Source organism: Merops nubicus, unplaced genomic scaffold (assembly GCF_000691845.1).
Source record: "Merops nubicus isolate BGI_N331 unplaced genomic scaffold, ASM69184v1 scaffold12450, whole genome shotgun sequence".
In the NCBI taxonomy this organism is placed as follows: domain Eukaryota; kingdom Metazoa; phylum Chordata; class Aves; order Coraciiformes; family Meropidae; genus Merops; species Merops nubicus.
Window position 1 is genome coordinate 1 of NW_008584860.1, and position 12,530 is coordinate 12,530.

Below are 12,530 nucleotides of genomic sequence, written 5' to 3' on the forward strand. Positions count from 1 at the left end.
CTATGATTCTATGATTCTATGATAGTAAAAGTGACAGTACACGTAAGTACTGCTTCCACGTCACACGGTGGAGAACTTGGGTATCTCTGAACTCCTTCATCTTTAACACTGTCAGGCACAATTTTGGGGAAGAGGTAGAAAATTCCTTATTTTAAAGGTGCTGTTGTCCATAAAATACGGCTGTCCAACTTTATCCTGCAAAGCTTGTATTACCTGATTATTGCCTTTGGTTTCCTCAGGTGTTTTAGAAAATGCCATGCAACTCTTTCCTAGTATGTTGCATTTTTACTTGTGTTTTCAGAAGTGAACTGTTTAAAGAGATTGGTTTGGAGTATTACTGCTTTTATTACTTAGCACCCACCTATAATGAGTAAGTGCAAATCTATAGTTTCCTGCATTGTTGTCCTGGTTTGAGGCAGCATAGAACTAATTCTGTTCAGTGATTTTACTTTTCAGCTCAGTCTCTTCTAACTAATGTCACTGTCTGAAGTTAACAGCACATTTTCAGTTTCTACTTCTAGCAGTGATAACACTCCATGTTTAGAGTTACCACCAAGGGTTGGTGAGCAGACCAAGGTCACTGCTAAATCCTGTGCACCTCACGGGGGCAGGGGGCAGAAAGTGATGGCCACACATGCAGGGAGGAGTGGACAGGACAGGGGATCCTAAACTGACCATTGGGTATTCCATCCCATATCCCTCATACTCAGTATAAAGCTGAAAGCCACTTTTTTCTTTTGCTGCTTCTTGAATGGCTGGCATCCAAGGGGGACTTCATCCATCTGCCTTTGATCCAGAGCATCAGGAACACGGGTTCCAATGCCATGTGTTCCTGAACCGAGTTCCAGAACCCAGCTCCTGTGCCCAGTTCCTGACTGCTGCTGAGTCCAGCCTGGGACTTCTCCCCAGGGGCTGCTCCCCAGCATTGGAGGTGACAGTGACATATTGGCATTGGGGAGCAGAGCTAGGTTCCATACTGGTTTTGTATATATTTATATATATTCTATTTTAGTAGTAGTAGTAGTAGTAGTAGTAGTATATTTTCATCTAAGCTGTTTTACTTTTCTAATCAATAAGTCTCTCTCCCTTATTCCCTTTCTCTTCCCCTTTGAGGGGAAGAGGGGTTAACAGAGAACATCTGTTGAAGGTCTGGCAGCAGCCCTGACCCTAAACCATGACAACTGTGTTTTAAAGGCTTTCTTTGAGCCATTTCTGTGAGTAAATCTCAGCTCATGACAGTAAACATAGCTGTGAATAGATACTACTAGCCCACGTGGCACAGCTTTCAATAATACTTTTCAAAGGTAAGGGTGGAAGAAATAATTCCAGTTTCTGCAGGGTAGCTCCTATATGCTGAGCTTTCCTGTGTCTCCCCTGAGGAGAACAGACCATGGGAATGAAACTGTGTCTGTTGCAGCTGTTTTGCTTCTGACTCCTGCTTTCTTCTATTGCTGGTGATGTTCATGAAGATAACACAGAGAAACAGCTAATAAACAGTTATTGATTTATTTTGGTCATGGGGCTCTAGCTGAAAATTTGGATTTCTGGGGAAAAAAAATGTCAAAGGGTTAATTAAAAAAATGCATTGTTTTGTTTGAATACTGTCAAATAATTACAACCAGACATGAGGTATTTTTCTTCAGTACTGCTTTACTGCTTTCTTCCAACTCTTGTATGTTTGATCTATTTTTACTGCACCTGGATTAGGATACTTTTCTGACTGACTTGACTTTAATTGTAGCATTATTTTTTTTTTTTATAATTCAGGGAATACTGAGGTAACTCTCTTTTTGCCTTTAAATATAAATGACTTTATGTTCCTCATGTCTCCATTTTCTCCTTGCAGTTAGGAGTGATGAATTAGAATTAGGCTGCAGCACAGACTGGGAAAATCTCCCAGCATCCTCTTCCCGCAGAGGCATCGGCTTTCAGCATTGACTGTAGGCTGCCACTCGAACTGACATTTCTTTTGAATTCGGCTATGGAGGGTGCCTGTGACGCCAGCCGCGGGCTTGGGAACTTTTACCCTTCTATTATTTTTGCTCAATAACTCATTAGTGAAATCTCATGGATTTTGAGAAATAAAACAGAATCAGCTTTCTGTCTATGCTTTTCTTCTGTTGGTTCTTTTTTTTTTTTTTTTTTTTTTTTGTCATAACAAGATTATATTTTGAAAGACGCAGCACTTATATTTGCATAAGGACTATATTTAAATACCTGAAGTTAACTGAATTATTCTGTAAGTATATTATCTCTGCCTCTAGTCCCTGAAGTAGTGAATGTGATAGTCAGATTTATGGGGGTTTATCTGTGAAAATTTACTTTGGCAGGTACGTTGAACACTTCAACTACAAATAATTTCTTTTTTTTAAGGATTTCCTGAAGAGGAGGGAAAAATTATATATTCACAAGAGGTTTATGAAATAATTGGTTTTCCTCTGCATTTTGCAGTGGGGAACAATGCTTTTAGAGAGCAGAAGCTTCTCTGCTGATGTCAGTGCTTAATCAGCTTGCATGCTGTAGAACACTGCAAGGTGTGTATTTTGGGATGCCGTTCTTTACAGTCTGGTAGTTTAAGGCCAGTATCAGACTTGTAGTTGTTTTCTCCATTTGTAGAGTATGTTTTTTACTCCTAGTAGCTGTGATGATTTAACCATTTGAGGTTATATAATTTTTGACAAATCTTTTTTTTCATGGGATGCCCTTCTGTGCTTCTTAAGTGCTAAATGTTAAATTATAATACAGTGTGCTTTTATGGATCTTAGTAATTTAAGGTCTCCAACACTAGCTATAAGTCCACTGTGTAATATATACCAGTAAATTGGTTTGAAGTTTAGGAAGAGTGTCTTACTAGAATCACACTGTCCTAACTGTCTCTTTTGGATCTGAGCCAGTATTTTGTGTGACGCAGCGTTAGTCCCATAAACATCTGGCCTGATCTGGTGTCCTACTTGCTGCATGACTTATTTCATGTTTTTTTCCATAACAAGATAAGTGGAATTTTTATTTGTTTAGAGTAAAACTGTCCGGAAGCTGTCATTATTATTTATAAATGCTGGTTCTTTCAGAAGGATCTTTTATAACCTATTTTCTTGTCAGCATGTCTTAGTTAGTGCTGCTTTCTCAGGGAAATGTCAAACAGATTAAATTTTATTTTTGTGAACCTCTGTTTATCTACCCTATTGTATATTAGGTTTTGGCAGTACTGCTCTCTGGAATATTTAGGTGCTCCTTTTTCTACACAGTATTGCCTGTGTTGACCTCAGCTGGATTATTTGATATAAACTATTAATCTGATGAGCAGTATTCAAAGATAGTTTACTTGCAAATATCTTGTGTTAAAACATACATCTAGAAATACTGTTGAACTACTGGGTTCTATTAATAAATCCAATAACAACCTTTGTAGCACTGTGTATTTCCATTACTGTCCAGCATAACAACGTAAAGCAGATTTTTCTCCTACCTGCAAACTGATGCTGACACTACTTTGTTTTTTCTTTCCCCTCTGTCAAAGTGGGATCACTTCTAAATACCTGTGATCTGATTGTTTTGCTGACTGGTCTTAGGAATAAATGCATTTTGCAGTGCTTTGAACAAATTCATGCTGGACTAACTTGATACACTTAAGTAGGATTATTTCACAATCATTGTAGTGATCAGATAAACCGTATGCACATACTCCGGTGGATAGATAGTAACCCAAGTAGTTCTCGTCTGTCTTGTTCCCACAATATGGCTGATTGACTATGGAAAATTTGGGTCTTGTTTGCTGTGCATGTGCAGTGCAATTTGCTGTTTTACTTAAAGAACTTGGTGTCAGATAGAGCTGCTGATGTTTCTTGTTCCCCCAAGGCAGTAAAAACACCTATTGTAATAAACTGATTATTGGCATATTGAATCTGATTAATGGTCAGTCTGAAACACTTCTGAATGCTCATGTTTTTGGTGTTGTGTTGTGTTTTGTTTGCTCGTTCTGTGTTGTTTTGTTAAGAAAAGTGGCTAAAAGTGTAGCCTGTCTTTTTGCCCTTTTCCAAGGTGTGGACTGTGATGTTGGCAATGGTGGGTGCTGGTCAGCCAGTATAATAAGTTTGGTCTTGATGCTGTTTCTTATGACACCTGAGACTCAAGCAGATGGTCAACGTTGGTTGATTGCCTTGGTTTTCTTCCTTCGTGCTTATTCAGTTGCTTTGCTGCATCTGCAGAGTAGTTATCATACTCAAGGATTCTGCAATCAGTAATTTTCATGCAATGTTCGGATACTGAATAGACGTGTAAATAAGCAAATTCACATTTTCATTGAGAAAGATGATCAGGAAAGTTCCTTTACCTCGTCACCCCTCCCTGCTCCCTCAGTCATAGACATAAAGTAAATGTTGGAAGCAAAACCTTTTGATCACTTGTATTCCATTACTCGATTCTCATGAAGCAGCACTGCAGGCACTGGGCTCCGTGTAACCAGAACAGAGACAGTCCCTGTGCATGCCACCAGAGCCTGAGTTCACAAGTAAGACACACGTGCAGAATGTAAAGGAAAGAAACATTATCAGTGTCCTGACAGTTGGAAGTCTAACGTTTAAAGTTTAAGTTCAGAGAAGACTTTCAAGATGGAATTTTTGTTTGTATGTGAAGATTTTGGTGTGTTTGAGGGTTTCCTGAAGCATTTAATTCATAAGGCAGTTACAAATATATTTACTGCTGTGATCAGTAAATATCCTAAAATAGAAAGGTTGTCTCCTGTAGCTAAATGTCTGTGAAGTTTAGAAAAACTAAAATTAGAACTTGTTTTTTTAAAAAGTGAGAGAAGGCAAACACCCCGCCTAAAATGCCAGCAGCTACGCCACTTGCCTTGTTGTTAGATTACATGAGTCTGGTAAGGTGTAATGACTGATCAGTTAAAATACTTTCTTAGTGAAATTCCAGTAGTCTGTGAAAAGCTGTCAGTTTGATCTTTTTTTTGACAATGCTAAGATGAAAGCTGTGAAGTCATTCACAGCTCATTCTAATACATATAATTTTAATAATTGTTGGTCTTCAACTGGGGCAACTGCCTCTTTTTCCCTCACTCAGTTCTCTCTTACCTTCTTAGTGTCTCTTTTTCTGAGAGCTCCAACTCCCTTTCTACAGTTGTTCCTTTTGAAAAATACAGGCGGGTTTTATACTTTATTATGTGTACAAATGTATAATATCAGCTAGCTACTGTTTCTTCTCTTCATTATGCATCAGCATTTCTGTCACAGCTGTAAGGTGAAGAAAAAATATAATTTAGAGAAGCCCACAGAACGAAACCAACAATAAACAGAATTCTCAAACCCCAACCGACCAAAAAGCCCAGGGCTATTAAAGACAAAGAAAATGCCCTGTTGCCAGGTTTGCTTGACCATGCAAAAGATACTTCCATCCTCTGCTGTCACTGGGTCTGTGGGTGGATAGATGTCTACAAAACTTGAGGAAAAGCTAGTGCCCAGTAAGGGCTTGGGTAAGGACAACACAGTTTTCTTCTGTCTGCTGTTAAAGTTGATTATGAATACAATACAGTGTGCAAGTCTTGAGGGAAGAAAATGTGAAAATAAGTGTATTACCTTGGTTTTGCCAAAATACTGAGCTGTGTAAACTAATGTAATTTAAACTTAATGGGGATTGTTAGCAGATATGCCCCTGATGTGGATTCTGGGTGTTTTGGTTTTGTGTTTTTTTTTTTTTTTGCTTGCTTGTTTTTGATTGCCTGTTGTTGAGTGGCTCTCAACATGGTAAACTTTTAGAGTAATTTCTGCCTGTTTGCAGATTTGGCTGGCACAGCACTGGGTTGTTTTTCTGCCAGTTGGGTTTCCTTAAATGAATGTTTAGCGCACAGACTACAGCATGCATTGGTGAAGTCCTGAAAGAGTGAAGACACTGCGCCTTCAAAGGAATAAAGTGTCTTTCATCAGCATGATTTTTTTTAATGCTTCTTCCCATAAGCTGATAACATTTCCACTGAATGTGTAAGTTACACAGTTTCATTTATCTAAAATTCGTGCTCCTTATAGGAAGGAATATGTACGTAATGAATGCAGAATTTGTTGTGGAGGTAAACTGTGACTAGTGGATTTACTGTATGGATAACAAATTAAATTTTTCTATATTGATTGATAGCTGTAATTTGTAGGCTTTCTGTATTAAGGATGATAGTATCTTAGGATAGGAAGTGATTTATGTCAGTTAGACATCATTCTGAACTTTTAGTCTCATGGCTTTGGATTTTTTTTTTGCTGTGTGATTGTAAGTGGTGTTGAAGTCTCAGTTTTAGCAGAAGGTTTTCTGTTTATTATAGAAAAAGCCTGTTGATCACATGGTCACATCTTCTCATAATTTTTAAACTAACACAGTGGGTTAAGAATCCTTTTTTGCTCATAAACTGGAAGTAATTGGCAATTCAAAAATACTGTGATTCCTTTAATGCAGAGGATTTAACATGCTTTATTTTTTTACCTGCAGGAAGGATTTCAACATGAGAGAGGTTAATCAGTTTGATTTGACCTTTCTGAATAGTTCTGCAGGTGGGAGCAATGCATAACATGCATACAAACAGAATGTGATAGCAGAAAAAGATCAGGCTTATGGAGGCTTTCCCAATGCCCCTTGATTTTTCAGAGCCCCAGTCCTATACCTAGCCAGCAAGGTACTGAAAGACATGTGCCAGCACTAGTATAGTGTGGGAGTGGGGGGAGTGGTCTGTTTCTTACTCTGGTGAGTTGTCATCAGAGAAAATGATATGTGCACTGCTTTCTTCAGGATTCCTTAGATTCAAACTTGATACAGAAATTGTTCCTGAAAGTGGTGTATCTCTACTTGTGTTTATTTTAAAATCAAACAGAAGTCCCACATTTCTGAGTTTTGGGGGCAGTCCCTTGTAATAAGAAGAAAATCTAACATAGCTAAAAATCTACTACCGTGTTCACTTTATGGACATTTCCCAACGTTCACTATATGTGGATCTGTGGATTGTACTACCAAGGACCACAAGCCTTCAGCCACCCTTCACTGAGCTACCCTGAACATAAAATTAATGGGATATCTAACAATAGCTAAGACCTAACAGTATCTCAGTAGAATTTGGCAGTGAGCTTACTTTACGTTAGTCTTGGAACTGTTGCTGGCTGTTTGTAATGAGGAGTGTTGTTACCTGCTGCTCTGTGGTACATAGGTGGTACTTCTACAAAGCATCTCTTCTGTTTATCTGATTATCTGTGCAAAGAACTGATAAAAATGATAGCAGATAGCATTGTCCCTTAGGAAAATGTCCAAAACACATTTTTGTACATCACTAAGCAGAAGGGTGAAGTATTACTCTTGGCTCATATATGAGTGATGGATGAGAGGGATAAGATAAAAAAGATTTTTCTTCTCAAGTAGGTAACTTACTGGTGAAGAGTACTATGTTTTCAAAATATAAATAAAATTATTTGAAGATATATTTACAGATATCAGAACTAATAGCTGAGTTTTCTGTATGCTTGCTCAGATACAGTGGAAACACATGGGTGTATATGTTACTGTTAAAGTAATTCCTATGGGAAATTGCAAATCTTTGCAGTTGCTAGCTGTGCATATAAAAAGCCAGCCAAATGCAGTCCTATAATAGATAGTTTCAAGGGCATAAACATTAAAAGATGTTTATAAGGAGATGAGCAATCCTGAAAACATTTCAACAGGTAGGAGACCACCAACTATTTGGAGGAACCTTGAAGATTTACTAAAAATCATAGTTCAGTGATGTTTCCTTGAACAGATAAAGTAGAGATGTTTTTTTTTATCTGTTACCCATGCATGGAGACACTAGTTTGCTTTTTCTTTTTAAAGGTTACCAGAAGAATCTGATAGCATACAGAGGCAAGATGTTGAACCATAAGAATTGGCATATGTTGATAAAGGATAAAATAATTGAAGAAACTAAGAGTTCTGGGGTTTGTATTTTACAGGGATAGGCAGAAAGACAGTGTCTCTGTTAGCAAAGATGCAAAGGATGGCTGTTTTCCTTTCCTCCTCCTCTCTCTTCAGTCTTGGTGAGACTATTGCAGGACTTCTGTGCTTGTATAGAAAGTGATGGGCAGGGATCAGGAACTGAGAACCTGTTCATAACCAGTTTGCTCATTCTTATTGACAGTAGAAAATTGCAGAACTAAGAATGGGATTATCCTTGTTGTTCTAGTGACACACCTGAGGCATAGTTCAAAATAAAAAGTGCTGCAAAAAGAAGGTCGCCATGGACAGAAAGTCTTTGTGCTGCACTAACTGAGTGTCTGGGTCATTTGAATTTAAAAGGTGGCTGGTGATGTGGTGGTGGCAGGTTTTAAATGTTTCAGGTCTTTGCTAAATAGTCCGACCAGCCAAGAGGTTGTAAAGTACATTTTGGCATATAAAGCTGTACAAGACATAGACAAGAAGTGATGATTTAATGATATCTCTGTGAGCTGTGACCTTTGATACTGTAGTCTGAGTACAGTTTTGATCTCGGCTGGGAGGAGGTCCTCCAGGGAGACAGTAGGTTCGAGCCCCGACAGGACTCTGTTGAAGGCTTGAGTTTATTTTATGCTAAGAATTCATGGCAGTTCACAACAGCGCAGAGCTCAGGTCCACATAAGTGGAGGAAGCATGGTGTGCCTGCACAGTAGTCCCTTCAGTAAGGGAGGAAGGGGAAGAGGAATCCTATAAACTAAAAACCATCAGAATCACCACTCTTCTTGAACATTACAAAGCATCAATGCCCTTTTTTTTTATGCTTCCCATAAGCTGATAACATTTCCACTGAATGTGTAAGGTACACAGTTTCTTTTATCTAAAATTCATGCTCCTTATAAAAAGGAATATGTACATAATGAATGCAGAATTTACTGTGGAGGTGAACTGTGACTAGTGGATTTACTGTATGGATAATAAGAAGTTAGCATTTGCTGTACTGATTGATAGCTGTAGTTTGTAGGCTTTCTGTATTAATGATGATAATAGCTTAGGATAGGAAGTGATTTATGTCAGTTACACATCATTTCAAACTTCTAGCCTTATGGCTTTGGATTTTTTTTTTTTCTGCATGGAGAAAGACTCTTGCTTATACTTGCTCCTGTAGAAATCAGGGTCACTGCTAAGTCATGTGTATCACACTGGGGGTGCAGAAACTAAAAGTCTGCAACTGCGGGGAGCAGCGGACAGGACAGGTGACCCTAAACTGACCAATAAGTATTTCATGCCATATACATTGTGTTCTGTATAAATCTGTGGGATCACAAGGGTCAAGCTCTCTTCTTCAATGGCTGGGATCCAAGCAGGGGTCTGAATCCAGTTCCTGAATCTGCCACTGACTCCAGTCTGGAAATTCTCCAGTGTCTGCCCAGAGAATCAGAGGCAGTGGTGACATACTTGCTATGAGGGGAGAGCTGGGTTTGATATTGGTTTAGCATATATTCCATTTGATTATTATTATTTTCATTAAAGCTGTTTTAGTTTCATTTTCCAACCCATAAGTCTTTCTTCCCTTTTACCCTTTCTCTTCCCCTTGAGGAATGGAGAGGGGTTAACAGAGAGCATCTGTTATAGGTCTGCTGGACAGCCCTGACCCTAAACTGTGACATACTTATTGGCTTCTAAATCTAGCTGAAAACTCTTCAAAAACTATTTGTTAGCAGATGGTATTCATGGAATTAGATAACAAAATTGAATGTTTTACAAAACTTCCAGTCATTATAACTGAGTCTGTCTGTATTTCTTAACTGTTCTTTGGAGGGCAAGCTATTTAAGGCATCTGAAGAGGACATTTAAAGACATACATTTCCCCACTGCTCATAAAAATATTTTAATTTGAACAGATTTGTTTACGTATTCAGAGCTTGAATGCACTAAAGTACAATTTCTTTCTTTGTTTCGATAAACATTTTACTCCTGCTTTACTGGGTCGGAAGCAGAGGATCCTAATCATACTTATTTCTGATGATGGTTTAATATGGAAGCTTGAACCAATTGAGCAGATGTAGTGTGAGGTGCTAAATCCATTCTTTTGCCAAAGAGGAGGGATGCTTTATAATCTCGTCTGTAGTTCCCCTGATCCTCCCAAAGTACCAGAGCCTGGATGAAGAGGTGTTACAGGCTGAGGCTTTGGCAGGTATTCAAACTAAATACTCAGACAGGTTGTTTTGTTTTCTCAATTTGCAAGCTAGGATGTGCAAAACATCTGCATTGTGGCCTGTAAATCTGTGCAAGACACAAATGTCAAGTGGTGGTTTGCATTTATTGTGTAATGTCTGATCTGATTTTTCAAAGATTGTTCCAGTTAGATCTGAGAAGTACAAAGTCCCCTGTTAATTTCAGTATCGGTAACATCATTTAGATAAAAAGCAGTGTCCACTGAAACGTGAAGAAGGAAGTTCTATGTGACCTACAGCAAATTGCTGCTTCCTGATAAAAATTCATATGCTTCATATGCAACTCTCCCCCTCATCTAGGAGGAGCTAATGAAAAGAAGGAACTGGGGTGTTTGAGAGAGGAGAAATGAAAAACTCAGAGAGATGAAGCAAACTGTATTAAAAGGGGAAACCAAAAACTGTGCGTGATCCTGTTGAATTCATAGTGAAAATGGTGTCTCACTTTTTTAACCATCTAGGAACAACGCTACTACTCTTTTTTTTTTCCCCTCTCCAGTTTTTCATTTAGAATTGTGCTTCAGAAACTTTTGATATAGTATTTGTAGCCAGGGAATTTGAAAAACAAAGCTGTGGAATTACTCAGATATACTCCTGTTATTGAATAGCCTTGATTTTCAACTGTCTTGCGAAAATGAATCACACAGGCTTGCATAACAGAAGATTTAGGCCATGAAAATGGAAAAAAAAAAAAACCAAACGAACCAAACTTCACTTTTTTTACAGTTCAGTTGTGACAATTTAGTTAAAGTAGTCTCAAAGCTAAGATTTATAATAAATCCAGTGCATTTATATTTAAATACACAATGTAAAGCTTTCTGAATAAAATTAAAAACCATAATATACTCCTATAATTAGTGGAACTGCCTTGTAACAAATGAATGTCTAGTTAACAAGTTAAGTAACATTAGCCAATGTAGTCTGAATTATAAATTGTACCTTTATGTTCTATATTTTCCAGTGCAGTCTAGGGTATGATGAGTTATATATGGAAAACGGTAACAAAATACTGACTTTTTTTTGGTCTCCCTGCAGCAGGGTAAAAGGTTTTTATGTGCTATTGGGGCCTGTGTGTTCATACATATACCCAAGTAAACTTAGGTCTAAATTCCTTGAAATACTTTAAGAACATTGGAAGGCAATTTAAGGGTATTTATGTGAAAAAACCTCAACTGATAGTGGCAACAGGACACCATGCTGTTGGTGACAGAGGCCAGCAATGAAGAGAACATGAATGGAGTAGGTTTGCTTGCTGTCCAGTAGCCGTACAGCACTAATCAGTACAGGCTCATTAAGATTTTAGTACCTATACCTATACAGTAGGGCAAATGTGGGCCATGCTGCAGTGCTCATTCCCCAGGCCCTCACCTAGGACTAGATCTTGGAATGAAACCAGGGCAGGCAGGAACCCACATGGGAAGAGAAGAGGCCACTTTGCTGGTAAGACTTGCTCTGGTTAACTTGGATTACCACGGTGCCACTTCTCTGCTGGTGACAGTGACACTTTTGTTGGACAGCTGGAGACCAGAGATGTAGGTTGCATTGAGAATATGACCTTTCCTGTAGTGTGTGTGCATCTGAAGGATGTGAAAGCTTAGGAGGTGGCTAATAGTAACAGCAGAGCTACAAATGCATCAGCTTTTAAGATCTGTAGGTTTTTGGTACATGAATTGTTGACCACTTGCCCCAGCATGAAAGAATAAAGCATTAGCAGGAGGCATAGGGGTCAAGTTTTACTACGTCATTCCAAAGAATACAGAAAAGGTACAATGTGATACACAACAGGAGGAGTAATCAAGTCGAGATACTCACTCATGGTGCATAATGTAACAAAAGGAGGAATGAGCCGAGTCAAAAATCCAAGTTGTCAGTCCAATTCCAACTATAAAAATTGCCAGGGAAAGGCATCATTACGTACATAATCCTCTTTCCACCTGGATCTTGTCCTGCCGTTGCTGGGAACTCTACTTGAAGCAGAGAGTCAGGGAACCCTTCCAATAACTGGAATCCCTACACAGTACATCTGCTATGTGAATAGGCTCCCTCAACACCACTGCAAGCAGAGTTAGCTCTTATGTGATTAATTTTGGGGTGGGACGAGATGTTAGTTTCAGCAGTGGAGGCACTCTGGTGGTGACCTCCTAACTGATTCTCACCCAAGGCTGGCCAGACTCTGGGAGAAAACCAGTTAGGATGGTCTTTCTTATCTGGTTGCGGACATCATCCATGTGCCAACCTTCATTCAGGGCTGGGGGTTTAAACTCCAGCACTTCAATGAAATTACATGAAGATTAAAATTGTGATCTATAATGATCAAATTGAATCCTAGTATGGAAGAAGATAAAGGGTTTTAAATTG